Here is a 16,078-nt window from a genome sequence, read left to right on the forward strand (position 1 = left end):
GTCAACTTTTAACCCTTATAACTCCCTAACAAAAAAAAATGTTTTTTCCATAATTGTGCTGATGTAAAGTAGACATATGGGGAATGTTAATTATTAAGTATTTTATGTGATATATCTCTGTGATTTAAGGGCATAAAAATTCAAAGTTGGAAAATTGCGAAATTTTCAAAATTTTCACCAAATTTCCATTTTATTCACAAATAAATGCAGGTAATATCAAAGAAATGTTACCACTATCATGAAGTACAATATGTCTTGAGAAAATAATGTCAGAATCACCGGGATCCGTTGAAGCGTTCCAGAGTTATAACCTCATAAAGGGACAGTGGTCAGAATTGTAAAAATTGGCCCGGTCATTAGCATGCAAACCACCCTCGGAGCTTAAGGGGTTAAATACACAGCAACCGCAAATGTCAAGTTTTACTTGCAGGATTTTGTGCTTCGACTTACCACTAATGGATTATATCTGGTACAAGTAGAAACTGTTAAACATTGGGTAGAAGTTTATCCATACATCCACTCATCAAATATTGGTGGCTTTTTCATCATCCAAAGAAAAGTTTAATTCTGATGGCAGGAGATGTGGCCAGCAGATCCAGTGCTATTGTTACTGATGCTACCGTACAATTTTTGAATTGCCTATTGAAAAAACTACAATATATGAGAAACTTTGGGCAATTACTGTAATGATAGCTGCAGCAGCAGTGTCACCTCATCATGTTCAATCTTCAGGCAGGAAATGAGGATACCAGTAAAATTAAATGCACATTTTTAGAGACTGCAAAAAGTAGACTAACGTAATTACAAAATCATAGTAAGATTCTACAGCAGCACATATTTGTCGACTTTTACAAATTTTGTTCAGAGAGAATTAGGTGTGCTAAATATATTTCCAATAACATACCCAAAATTTCACAACCCACAGCCTTTTTTCAGGTGATCTGCTTCCTCAATACTCATTGTTTAGGCTCAGCTAATGAAGTGGACCCACATAGCCCCTGGTTTGGGTGGGTAGATGGGCTCTGAGCATTGGTGCAGCTAGCAGGATGACACTTGAGGAGCAAGAACGAGGCACCCTCAGAAATCTTGGGAACAGCAGGATGGATTCAGCGAATTCAGCAGGTCATCAGCAATAGAGACAAGTAACATGGTTTGCACAGGAGGAGTACGAGACAGAAGTCTTGAATAACACTGTGTAACACAATTTTTCTTCCTGGCTTCCAAGTGTAATATTTCAACTGCTTGTGTTTAAAGACTATGGAAAAATGACTACATTCAGCACGAACTTTGATTTTATGACCACAAAGCTGAAAAATTTAGTATTTATTGTGTCAAAAAAAGGAAATTACACTAAGCAAATTTTTATTTATTTTTTGTTCCAGGGTCCAAAGTGTGTTTTCCTAACCTGTTATGCCTAAAACAAATAGAAACTAGTTGTTGTTCCGCAAAAACTTTGTTCTGTGATCATGACAATGACATTTTGAAATTTGTCTGTTTTCTGAAAAATTCTCAATTCGTATTCAATATTGAGTAGTCTTCATTGTCCTGATCACAGAAGCAAAGTTTTTGAGGAGTAACAACTAGTTTCTAATTTCTTTAGGCATAACGGGTTAGGAAAACACACTTTGGACCCAGGAAAAAAAAACAAAAAAAAATTTGTCACATAGTGTAATCATTTGAAGATACAAGTGTATATACTAATGAACCAAAGAAGATCTAAAGAAATGATGTCACATGCCGGGCAATCTACAAAGCCCGACATGGAGCATAACAGTGGTGAAGTGGACCAAGGTGAAGGGAGCAGAATCTGGACGCGTGACAGGTATGTAACACACAGCTGTGAGCTTCTGGACATACAAGCTTGGCATCACAACAATGGAATCCTTGGGGAAGTTATGCCTTGTGGAACATTTGTGTAGATTTGCTATTTTTTTCTAGGAGCTTTGCAAAAATTCTGAGAGATTTGGAAAGTATGAATTGACATGATAACATATAATAGTGTTTTCCTCCTGAAAATATCCATAGTAGATTGTTGACACTGCAAAGAGTTTCTGCCCTATTGCATACTTTATTCCAGTTTATAATGGTTCATTTGGTGCTCACTGAATTTGATTTAGCTGGATATCAATAGTTACTTCGGTCACAATATAGCAGTTTATTGCCACTCCATTCAAGAAGCCAAAGAATTTTGCTGGAACGCAATGCATTTTGATACAGTGGTATTTAAAAGTTGACCCCCCTGGTCAAATTGACTGTCTTTGTAAACAGTTAATCAAGTTGAAGATCACCTTGGCTTTCCTAACGAAGTTGGTGAACAAGCCATAAAGGTACCGTCACATTAAGCGATGCTGCAGCGATATCGACAACGATGCCGATCGCTGCAGCGTCGCTGTGTGGTCGCTGGAGAGCTGTCACACAGACAGCTCTCCAGCGACCAACGATGCCGGTCCCCGGGTAACCAGGGTAAACATCGGGTTACTAAGCGCAGGGCCGCGCTTAGTAACCCGATGTTTACCCTGGTTACCATTGTAAATGTAAAAAAAAAACAGTACATACTCACCTTCTGATGTCCGTCAGGTCCCTTGCCGTCTGCTTCCCGCACTGACTGTGAGCGCCCTGCACTGCCATCTTCCTGCTTGAGAGGAACATCAAAGGAGCATGTGGGCCAGAGACAAGTCTGGACAAGGTAAAAAGCTCCCCTAATAAGTGTGTACATATATGTTGTTTTTGTATCGTTATACATCTGTACATATGAATTTTATAATATTTTTTGTATATAAGTCTTCAAATATGTATGACTGCATGTATATATATATCTGTGTACAGTATGTGTTTGTGTCTAAATGTGTTTGCATGCGTGCATGTCTGCATGTGTGTATGTGTGCTTGTCTATGTGCGTGTATGCATGTGAGCGTGTCTATAAGTGTGTCTTTACGCATATTGCGTGTGTCTGTGGATGTGTCTATAAGTGTGTCTGCATGTATGCGTGTTTATAAGCATGTCTATGGGCATGTCTATACGCTAGTCTACAAGCGTGCTTGTCTTTGTACGTGTCTATAAGTGTGTCTCTGATCGAGTCTCCGAGCGAGTGTCTATAAGGCCGGATTCACACGTCTGTTTTTTTCGGTGCCAGAAAAAAACGGTATCGGAGATGTGTGTACTACGAGTGGCAACCGTGTGCCACATCAGTATCACACGGACGGCCACTGGGGAAGAAGCGCTACAGTAAGCGCTGTTCACCGGCAGCTGGTGCTGAAGTCGGCTCTCATCATTCCCCCCTGCTCTGCCGGCGATGAGCATTATATTAATGTCCGAAAGACAGCAGGTGGTGGCTTTTAGGACTGTTACCCCCCTCATTCGACATCTGCTTTCCCTAATAACAGTGACAGTAGGTGAGGAGGATTCCACAGCTGCTGGCTGCGATCGTTTGGAAATAAATGATTGAAAAACCCGACGTGGGTTCCCCCCTATTTTATTGAATCAACATTTTTTGACAACCAGCCTTGCTAAAGCTCACAGCTGGGGGCTTCTATTCTCAGACTGGTAAGGGGCCATTGATATAGGCCCCCAGCCTAAAAACAGCAGCCCGCAGCTGCCCAAACAAGGAGCATCTATTAGATGCACCTTTTCTGGGGCTTTGCCTGGCTTTTCCCACTTGCCCTGTAGCAGTGGCAAGTGGGGTAATATTTGTGGGGTTGATGTCACCTTGGTATTGTCAGGTGACATCAAGCCAATGGCTTAGTAATGGAGAGGCGTCTATAAGACACCTAGCCATTACTAATCCTATAGTTGTAACGTTAAATAAAGACACAGCCAGACTAAAGTCCTTTATTTGAAAAAATTGCACAGGCTCCTTTAATGTTCTAAATTAAACCATACTTATTGCCACACCTAATTCCCCGATGCCCTCGATCTCCTATAATAAAAATAAAATAATAAACCAACAATATACCCATACCTGTCAGTTGTTGTGTCCCACGGTGTAATTCAAGACTGGGGGCTAAATAGTTTTGAACCAGGACGGTGCCAAGATGCGATTACACGGACCCATTCAAGTCAATGGGTCCGTGTAAATACATACTGCACACGGATGCTGTTGGGGTGATGCATCAGTATCACACGGACGGATGCCAGGGAAGAAGCGCTACAGTAAGTGTTTGGCTGTGCAGTTGAACAAATGCATACTTGCAAATGCATGCCTATTTTGGCATGTGTTTGGATGTGTTTGATGAATGCAGGCCTATGGAGGCATTAACATCTCTGTTACATTGCATTTTTGCTGCTGTCAAAGGGATGCGATAAACGGACAGCAGAAACGCAATGTGAACCTACCCTTAAAGTGACAGGTATTATCTCCTTTAAGGGTAAAAATGGCACAAATAATAATGTGATCTTGGTTAATTGGGGTTATCCATCCAGGACCTTTGTATTTTTTTCTTAAGGTGCTAAGAATTCACAGGCAAGTAGTTAACTACCTGCCTGTTCTGCCCGGTGCCGATTTGTGATCACAGATGCTCCTGATGGTCATTCTGCTTAATTTGACCTCACTGTTGAGAGAGGTGAGGGTAATGTTTCTCCTGATTTCATCAGATTGTCACGGGGGAACTGGGTAGACTAAGGTTGGTTACCCGGGACCCTGCGATATCCCTCTGGCTAGGGAAACTCTGTCTGTCCCTTTCCCAGAAGTTACACTAAAGGTGTGCATGTCTGGGCCGCCAGGCCTGACCCTGACTCCTGTTTCAGCCCTAAGCTGAATCCACCTCCCGCCACCCAGTGAAGAGACCGCACACCCATCCCCACAGAAAGCACAGACAGGGAAAACTGAAAAATGCACCACGCCACAGACACACAGGAATACACTATAATGTGCACAGGACAAAACAAATACAAATAGGAAGGAGGAATATGACAAAGGATAATACACCACCAGATACGATATTCCTGCAACAAGACCACCACTGCAGACCGGAATCACCAGGCATAAAGCACAAGCTATAATCGGCAACGCCCAAAAGTCCAGCGCGACTATATAAAGGCCGTGGGCGTGACCCAGCCTCCAACCTGATTACCAGCTAGATTAACCCCGAGCAAGCTGGATACAATCTAGCCGACGCCACTGAGCGTGTAGTGGACGTAAGTGGAATTACTGCTGTCTGTCGGACGCCCTAGTGTGAACAGCGTCCGACATGACACAGATATGCAGAACAATAAGTCAACTATTCTCTAATTCCTCCCATTAACCAAAAGCACAATATTGTTAAAGATATTTTATCTAATAGAAGTGGATCTGTAATGTATTGTGCAGCTTTTACATTCTAATTTAAAAGAAATATTATTAGCAAGTTTGCATTAATACTTTAATGTATTACTTGTAAATAAATGTATTTTTTCTATTTATAATTATTGTTTATGAAACAGTGTCATTAGCAGTGCTAAATGGGTATGGTTAGGTGTGGGTATGGGTGTGACTAGTTGTGAAATGGGTGTGGTCAGAGGCATGGCCTAAAATTTGCGGCAGTGCCCCACAAACTTTGTCCCTCTTTCCCTTCTTCAAAAGTTGGGAGGTATACATATACTACTGTTCAATTCACATTAGACTGTGATTGACGGGGGTGTAAGTGGTTGGTCCCGGAGTGATCATACCATGTCTAGGTTATATACAGTATATTGTTGATGGTATAACTCCTTTAAGAAAGGATAAATGATTTAAATAAGGTATGTAGTGATTTAAGACAGCAGATAGGTTAAACAAGGAGCAGGATATCATAGTACTCTCGGAAGCATTTACAAACGCAAGGGCATATTCTTTCTTTACGCTGAGGTGACTCTAGCTACCAAAATTACAGTTGTACATTTTTCAATTCTATTGACATGGCTTTGACATAAAGGTGCACAGGTAAATTAACCAGATATTTTACCCATGACAAAGTTTATTTTGACCATTTCCGTTGCAATCAGCTATTTTCAAATATACACTATAGCTCTTCATTATTTCAATTACTATCGGACTGAGCAGCATGATGTATTTCTCTGTACTTCTCTTTCACTTTAGAAAATATACCACTCTTACACTTAGTTGAATCCATTAATGTATTAGGCCCCCGTGGCAGTGATGAGGTGAAGGGAAATGGAATTACTTTCTATTTTTAGCACATGGGTATTAGCACAAATACCTTAAAGTCATGACAAAATGTGGGTCTCTGCTTGCCATTCGTTCCACATAGTGAGTAAATGTGCCACATACTGCACCATAGACCCCTGACTGAGGGGCTTCAGCAGAAGTCTAAGCAGGGCATTTTCATATTCTGGAGTGCATGTTCCTGTTAATACATCTAGGCGTCCATTAGCTAATGATATTAACTGTATATAGAAATTGCATATTTTGGGAAATAAGTATTAACGTAACAATTCCATTCAAAAATGAAGGTAAATTATACAGAGTTCAAGATAAACACTCTAAAACTGAGTTGTTAATCTGAAACCATTCAAATGAATCATTACAAAAACACTTTTTTTGCAAGAGTGAACATCAAGCTCTGGTACTAAGGTGATCCATCATGGATGATCATGATGCCCCCCTTAATTTACAGACTCTCTGGTGGATTTTCTCAGCACTTTGCTATCAGTATAAGACAGACAGAAAAATGGGGGTACCTCTAAAGAGACCATTGTGCTATTCTGATTGCCGACAGTTGCTTCTTTCTGAATGGAATACATGGTAATATTCTACACTAGCCTCCATTTGTTTTTCTTCTTCTAGACTTGGTCCAGAAGTGTTACAGAAAACAAAAGAACCGAGTAAGTGCAGAATATTGATCTACAGTTTGTAACATACAGAAATACACTGTAGAAATCTATACTTATCTGTATGAAATAAATCTATAGAATGAATTCTCCTGTATATGAATTCAGTCTGTATGTATTTGTAATTCATTGGGATTGTTATTGACTAGAGATGGTTAAATAAGGTGACTACATCTATTTCATCTCTTTGATATGTTTAGACATTTAACTATTGTCCTAAGGTGGTGCTCTACAGTGCCTGAATATTTATTTTATGGCATTTGGCTTGATCTCGAGCCATGACGGCTTGATGGATAAATGATCTGTAAGAAGCTCACTTTTGTGCAAGCCAAGATAGGTCCTACAAGGTCTTCTCCACAGTAACCTTGATAATATCAAGCCATCGGGTTGCTGGTCTTCCTCTTTGCCTTATTACTTCTATTCTTCTGACCATGATGTCCTTATCCAGTGATTTGCTCTGTTCATATGATGCATCCAAAATAGACAAGTTGTAGCTTGGAAATCCTTGCTCTGAGCGATATATATCTAGCTTAATGTGTTTCATCTTTTTCCAGCACCACATTTTGATGGCATTGATTATTCTTCTGTGCTGTGTCTTTATAGTCCAAGTTTCGCATTCGCATGTTACTAAAGAGAAGACTATTTCTTATTTAGAGCTTTATACTCCTGACATGCTATTTCAGTATTCTCGGCTTTCAAGATTTTGAATGCCCTTTGTTTTTGACTTATTAAACTTTGTACTTTCTTATTTATCCATAATTTTTTTTTATTCCTTTACATTTTATTACTAGAGGGTATTAGTTTTTGGCAGGATTCTAGTAGTATTTCCTTAAAAATGCCTCATTTATATTCGGTGTCCCCAGTTACCATGAAGTGGTTCCAGTCTACACGATTAAGCTCTTCCCTTAATTTGTTGAAATCAGCTTTCTTAAAGTTCTAGGTTTTGGCATTTCCCCTTTTGAATGTTTGATTGAAAGTTACATTGAAACTTAGAGAGAGAGCGGACGGCAGTGTTAAGCAAATATCTGGGTGTCCATGTAACTGTACCCACACCAGCCCCCGAGCAGAGGACAGTGGATTACAGGAGAGATGGGACCCCATCTTTGAGGTACCAGGATATACTACAGTTCAATGAGGACATCTCAGAAATTGATGAACATCTCCGGTTATTTGAGAACCTTTGCCTGCTGCATGAGGTGTCAGTCAGTGACTGGCCCAGATTTTTGAGCGTTGGCCTGACTGGAAAAGAAAGAGAAGCTTTTAATAACTTGTCTTCTGGGGATCAAAGATGTTACTCTACTATTTGCAGCACATTATTAGAGAGGTATGCCGACACACCTGAAACCTACTGGAGGAAGTTTCAGGAGACTGATAAGCCCGGTGCACACACACATTGGGAGTTTGCTAACACACTACATATGGCATGCACTTGGTGGATAGAAGGACTGGGTGCTCGGAAAGTGGAACAGGTCTTGGATATATAATTTTTGAATTGAGGAATCAGATAAATCTAAACTAGCAGCAGTAGTAACCGCTCCAATCCTGAATGAATGGGAATTTAACCCAAAACCATCAAATGACGCAGATTCAAGCACATCTTTAAAATAAAATTTAACTGATAAACGGTTGCGGGGCAACCATTGCTATGACAAAAGAAAGTACCAGGGGTGAATCCCCTACATTTTAACCAACCTTCTACATTTCTAACTGAGCAAATTAAAAGAATCTGGACAATGAAATAGAGTGACCAATGCAAATCTACCACACTGGTCCGTCTTGGACTTCATCTGAAAATCAACATAATAGATGGAGAAAACTGGACATTCAACCAACACAAACCAAAACGAACTGAGCAGGAAGCCAAAACCAATTCACTGACCTGGAGTGCTGCAAAAAACGCAACGACCAAAGCCATGCGAAAAAGAGCAAGTTCATAATCATCATGACATACCACTCTAAAGCACCACACAACCTGATTAACAGGGCTTATGCAATGGGAAGACAACCTTTCAAAGCTTGATTCACTATAAATAAATTGGTCAACCCCACTTCACCATGAAGATGTAGACAAAAGGAAATCCCCGCTAAAGTTTTTTGAATATATGAAATCGACTTTTTGAATATATGAAATTCTGGCTAAATAAGGATTCGAAAAAAGCATAAAATTGACTCAGGAGTGCACCTTAGTATGGGAAAGCCGAACCATTTACAAAAAATTGACCCATACTTTCGACGACGACCGACCATCTGACAGGAGGAGGTCCCTCTCCCACAGCCCCAGGAACAGATTTGCATATGAGGGGGCAAAAGCCGCCCCCATAGCAGTGCCCTGGAGCTGTAGGTAGAGGGACCCCTTAAAAGTAAAAAAATTGTGGGTAAGAGTAAATTCTAATACCTCTAAAATTAAGGCTCTGAAGTTGGGGGAGTAGTCGGATGTATCCAGAAAAAAATTTACGGCACGCAGTCCTTCACTGTGTCGGATATTCGTATATAAAGACTCGACATCAGCTGTGGCCAGGAGGGTGTCTGTGTCAAGTGAGAGACCGTCGACCATCCGAAGCAGCTGTGTCGTGTCTTTAAGGAAGGAGGGGAGGCCCACCACCAATGGCTGTAAGATGGAATCAATCCATTTATTAATATTCTCCAGGAAATTCCCCCGGCCTGAGACAATTGGACGCCCAGGGGGAACACTGATATTTTTGTGTATTTTGGGGAGGAGATAAAATGTAGGGATCTTAGGTTCTTTAACTGCCAGTGCTGCAGCCAATTCCTTCGTGATGACTTCACCATCCACAGCAGCTAACAAGATGGTAGATAGCTGTGCACAGTAGGCAGACAAGGGGTTAAACGTAAGCTTTTTGTAGCATACCGGATTTCTTAACTGATGGAAGGCCTCATGTTCATACATGCTAATAGGCCAAATAACAACGTTACCCCCCTTGTCCGCCGGCTTGAGAACAACATCAGGAAGCTGCTGCAGATGGCGAAGTCGTTGTCTCTCCTCCCCAGTTAAATTATCCCCCTGGATGTGCTGAGGAATTTTCAGAAAGTCATTAGTGACTACCTGCACAAAGAGATCGATTACACTACAATTGGATAGGGGGGGAATTTCCTGGAGTGAGGTCTAATAGCTGGGGGTATCCTACCTCCCTCCGTAGATGTATGTTCATCCGACAACTCCTCCAATACCCTCAGGGCTGTTTGCTCTTCATCTGTGGGAAAGAGTGTGTAAATTGTCATCAAAATGATACCATTTAAATAATAAAGAGAAAATCAGATGGAGTCAGTTTATGCTCACTCAAATTAATCACCTTGTTCCCACTTTGTCCATCATCAGGGGACCGACCACCCTGGCGTCTATACGGATGGAAATTATGTTTACGTGGTCTCTTATATCCTGTCCCAGAGCGGGTCACCATAGATGATGTAGAGACATCTGAGGTATCACCAGCTGCGGAAATTGATGAAAAAGAACTGACCCGATTCCTCACATAGGGCTGTGATGTAGTTTTCACCCACCGGTAGACCGTTTTCATCTGGTAATCTTTGATGTCCCTATTAAATTTATGGGTCTGATTTTCATGTATTTTCCTCAATGTCTGGTCTAAAGTTTTCTCCAGACTAAGTTCAAATGTCTGGATTTTGACCTCCGTACAGATAGCCCGAAGATCAGCCTGTGCCATGTCAATCATCTTATCCAAATCTTCGATTGACTTAGTGTTCATTTTAATAAGTAATTGCATCAAAGTTTTGGAACAGCCACTACATGCCTCCTCCCACTCATTGATAAATGTCTTATCATCCACTGGGTAAGCGGGAGTTACTCTCACTCGTAGACCCCTAGGGATCATAGAGCGTGATACATATTTTTCCAGGAATGCCCGATTCCACCATAACTTGGTGCGTTTGATCAGTAAAGACTGAACTAAAGCACTTTTCTCATCCAACAAGTGATCATCCACCTGCTGAACACCAGCAGCACCTTCACCAAAAACCTGTTCCATTTGTCCGAGCCAAACGCGTTCTCTGGCTCTGTAGTCCATATTGTCGTGCAAGACGCCTGTGCAGAACACAGTAAAAATATAATGAATAACCAAAAACACAACAAAAAAGAACATAGCTGAGACAAGTCCCAATACAGTTGCCATAGGACTAACCGGTAGCTAAGGCTATGAACAACCCTAAAAGGAGGGGGGAGACTACAACACAGGACAGGTCGCTGATCAGGAGAAGCAAAAAAGAGAGATGGGTCACAAGGGACCCAAAAAAACGACCAATGTGTCCAAATAGAATAATGTATATAAAAATACATACTTTATTTAATCACAAATTCATATATATAATACATAAATATACATTATGTTAACAGAAAACAGGTAAGGTTCAGTGCTGCAAAGTGTGCTTAGACACCGCATATATATAAAAACATACTAAGGGCGCATGGAACCGAGAGCAAACCCACCCATATAAGTTAATGCATGTGCCAACCAGGAATAAATAAATAAACAACACATATTTGTATATGGATACCCTTACTTGGACCTAACAAAGAGTCCCTCTAATACCAATCAGGTCAGGAACATCCAATACCCAATGCCTGTGCAGGGCACCAATAGTAAAGATAGCGCATTTACCTCTAAGTAGAGAACTGGGTGGGATGCAGACAGGATCCGTGCGCCCTCCCCGACGCACGTTTCGGTTTCAACACCTTCCTCAGGGGGCATTCTGAACAGAACTAAGTACGTTGTTATATAGCCATGTGTACCGGAAGTAACCGGGAGTAACCCGGAAGTGCCAAGCAGTAACTATGGTGACCACTATGCTTTCCCCTTAATAGCCTAATTAAGCCATATGATGGCAGAGTAACGATTTGGGGCACGCGCCGCAGACCGCCGACCGCCGGACAATCACAGGGCCCTGTGAAGTCCAGCGGCGGACGCACATACGGAGCAGGCGCTGACCGAAACAGGGCGCAGAACCGCGCATGCGCTGAACATCTGCAATAACAGAGCCGCCATCATACAGCAGGGAAAACAATGCCCAGACAATAGTGAGTATAAAAACAGAAAAACAAAGGAAATAACACATGTGGAACAATACAGACAAGGAAACATACTCAGACATATGAATATTAGGTAATATTATACAAAAAATAGCAAACTAAGTCAATGTCCATTTGTGTAATATTCCTAGGCTAACAACCAGAACTAAGACACGTTGGGGAGGAGCCTAGAAATCAATCTTCAATATGCATTCATATAAATAAGGCTCCAGTAGTCCTCACAGACGTCTTCAAGCTGTAGTACAAATTTCAATAGTTAAGAAGCTTTATGCTTGATCTAGCTCCATAATAGAGGCCATCAGCCAGTGGACTAGTAAATAGCACCCACATCACTGTCCGTGGAACTCGAAGGGAACACCATAGACAAAAACAACTCTACTTAACCTAAAACACAAAAAACACAAAAATACAAAAATTAATAACGCAGATAAAAACAGCATAAAAACATAATAAGAAAAACATCAAAAGAACCGCAGCGGTGTACCGCAAAGATGTAAACAGAAGGCGGTGATCGCAAGAAGGATGAGAAATTGAGAGTCTCGTTGAGGCCCCGTGGGTGAACTGTACCCAGGGTCCATATCCAACGGGACTCTAACTGAGCCAAACGTTGAGAGATATTGCCCCCACGAATCCCCATATCAATAATATCAATACCCTTAACACGCAGCTCTTTACTGTTGCACCTATAATGTATCTTAAAGTGCCTGGGTATTGTTTTCAGAAGGGTTACATCCTCCTGGTCGCTGGCCGCCTGAATGCCACGCACGTGCTCCCTGACCCGGACCTTAAGTTGGCGTGTGGTAAGCCCAACATAGATCAGGGAGCACGGACACGTGGCATAATAAATGACATTTTTAGAGACACAAGTGATTGACCCATCAATTTTAAAGGTCTTCTGCCCAGATGAGTCCACAAGTGAGTCACTATGATCGATGTTTATACAGGCGACACAGCGACCACAAATTGACCCATACTTTCCAGACGAAGAATAAGACTCCCAGGTTCTAGTGGCCACAGAATCGGTGACCAGCTTGGGTATCCTCATCAGGTGTAGGACCACCATTGGGATAGAAATGGGCAACTTTCTTGAGCTCCATCCGGAAACAACTCTCAAAAATTTGATAGACACTGATGAGACAACAATTGAACAGGTCAGTGACGATTCTAATACAGAAACTAGCCTTCAACCAAATATTAACTTTCAAACACATTAAAGCAAATTGACTAAAGATAACAGAGGACCATGAGTTCTCAGAAGTTTAAGTGGTAATGGCAAAAAAAAACACCCTTACAGTGAGACTGAAAACAAATCCTTGAATTTAACAATTTCGAAGACCAAAGAAATAAACACGCCAAGATACTAAACAACTCAGGGACTGAGTTGTTAGAAGTAATACCTTTCAAAAGCCAAGTCGGGAGCCAAGAAGCACCACACCATTCATGACAAAAATAACACCAAAGCCAAACTAACTGACTGCGGTAAACAAAGAGAAAACGAAACTTGAAAGGTGTGTGTTAGGGGTCGAGTTCCCGCCTCTGCACAGGAGGAATCTCGGGCCGTCTCCACTGCGGTCTCCCATTCTTCTCCTGCCGCAGTGGAGCCTGCTCAGCGGAGACGTCGGTCCCAGCGTTTTGCTCAGTCTGACTCTTTGCAAAGGGTTACTGCTGCTTTTCCAGCTTCTGCCATTGAAGCCAGCGCTGGGCAGCGGCGAGCAGACGCTTTTAGGACTAAGTCCTGCTTCTCCTCTTCTGAGCATGCCCAGGGTAAGATCTCTCATTGGAGATCAAGGGTCACATGCTTAGATACTGCAGCAAAACCCATTGGTTCTCCAGGAAGGTCCTGAAGTTGCTCAGGCTCTGTGGCAACCTCTCATTGGTCCTTCTAGGAAGATCATGTACTTGCTGCAGCTATAAAAGGTTCCCGGCTGAAATAAGCCCCTAGAATACCGGCACCTCTGGTGAGAAGATTGTATGAAAGTATTCAGGGACCCAGCTGAAATAAGCCCCTAGAATACCGGCACCTCCGGTGAGGAGATTGCGTGTGTTCATAACCACTGACTGCTATCAGTTCGGCAGCAAGCTTGTGCTCCTGTGAGGCTAACAGGGCGCAGTGCTTTCCTCTCACAGCTACTCTGTGAAGTAACAGAGCTAGTCTATACCACCAAACAGTGACACCATTCACTAGCAGCAGGTTCCTCTTGCACGGTGGACCCCGGGCTGCGAACGCACCATTTATAATAAACGTCTATATTTACTTGGTGCGTTCCGCTAGCCATAACAGTGTGTTACCAACTTAAAGAATTCTTCAGCTGCTCAGCAGTCCTGACAGGAATGTAGATCTAGTTATAGTTTACATTTTGGCGCCCTTTCTCTGGCCCAATCATATCAGACCTGTTCAAAAGGAGAGATTACAAGAACCAATCAAACAACACAAACTCATTTAAGCTGTTGCCGAGCCCTCAGTGAGATTAACCCCTGATAAACTGAACTCTGATTAATACACTGTCAGGTCTGTGACATCATGCAACCACAAGTTTATGCACCTGTGTGGTTTTCCATTACATGAACACCCGATTTTTTACATTATGGCTGGTCCAAACAAATAAAGCAATAATTACCATCCACCTTTCGTGTCTCCCCTTTTCCTCATAGTTTGTAAGCTTGCAAGCAGGGCCCTCATTCCTCTTGGCATCTGTTGATCTATGTGTTTGTTGTAATGCTGTAATGTCCATTGTTTGCACTAGTCCTCTCTAAAATGTAAAGTGCTGCGGAATATGTTGGCGCTATAGGAATAAACTTATTATTATAAGAATTAAGAATTAACTAGGTACAAAGTCAAAATGAGTAATTTTAAGAGGATATAATCTTTGATGGGAGTACTTCTATAACTACATATAGGAGTACAAATCAGTACAAACTCCCTAGGCATTAACTAATAATGGTAAAGTACCAATAATAAAGAAGAATAAACCATATACGATTATTGAAAAGGTGCATAACACATAGTAAACATTAAGTACACATATTAGATGTCAAATAAGCACTATACATAGTGACCCATGATTCAGTACCTTTACACCCAATGCTCATTTTGCCATGGCTTCTTCCAAGGGTTTATGAAATAAGAAGGTATCGTTACAACCCAGTGTCCAGCTATGGACAAAGAACATGTCTGTTCTGCATGTAAAACACATTAAAAAGTTAATGCAATTGACTTTTTAAGAAAAACAATAAAACAATATCTGCAAATATGCAAGAGCTTATGCATTACCATCCACTTCATATGAAAGTCATTTCATAGATTCACACCTGCATGGTTCCCATATTTCTCACTCATTTTAGTGGCGAGTGTCTGGAAATGTGTGACCGCTTGTACACTGGATGTCCTCGAACTTGGGGATATTTGTGTCACTGCAGTAAGAGATGTTAGAAATATTTACTCATAGATTATCATGAGTTACATATGGCTTTTTTAGAAAATGAGGCTGAAGTTACACTACAACATTTTTTGACACTTAACGGAAATAGCAAAATGCACTGGCTGACATGTTTCTGTAATTTCTTTGGACTGTAAAGGATGCAGCAAACCAATATACTTGACCTGTTCACATCTCCATCTCTTTCTCAGCCACTGATGGTTAATTTGGATTGGCAAACTGGGATTACCGAACACATATCTAAATGATGGGAGTCCCAGACCACTTAGACATTTTTAATACAGCATAATATCAATGGTTTAAAAGATGCTATACTCACCTAAGGGTGAAAAAAAGCAGCAACATCAACATTTTCTATCCAGCAGATGGTAAGAAAGACATGCTACAATTAATTTCCAAGATCAATTTAATGCCACACTAAACTGTAACTTGATATTCTGCTTTTTTCATAACTTGAAATTTAGCACTACAAATGCCATTACTATTTCATTTACAAGGTAATTCTTTGATAATACACTTCATCAAGCATTGTAAGAAGACATCTCTGACCAAACTGAAATTGTATCCGTGTACTTTTGATCTTTTTCTACTCCTCCCCCCCAAAAAAAAAAAAAAAAACTTGTTAAGTTGAAGTTAGTCAGGGTTTTCTGCAATCAGTGACATATACGCTGCGGGCATTCAGGCTCTGCAATCTCCTGATATAATACATTAACACAATCTTAACAAGAAAAACAAGACGATTTCTAATTACGCTTATGATCCACCCTGCAGACAG

Source organism: Ranitomeya variabilis, chromosome 1 (genome assembly GCF_051348905.1).
Source record: "Ranitomeya variabilis isolate aRanVar5 chromosome 1, aRanVar5.hap1, whole genome shotgun sequence".
NCBI classification, from domain to species: Eukaryota; Metazoa; Chordata; class Amphibia; order Anura; family Dendrobatidae; genus Ranitomeya; species Ranitomeya variabilis.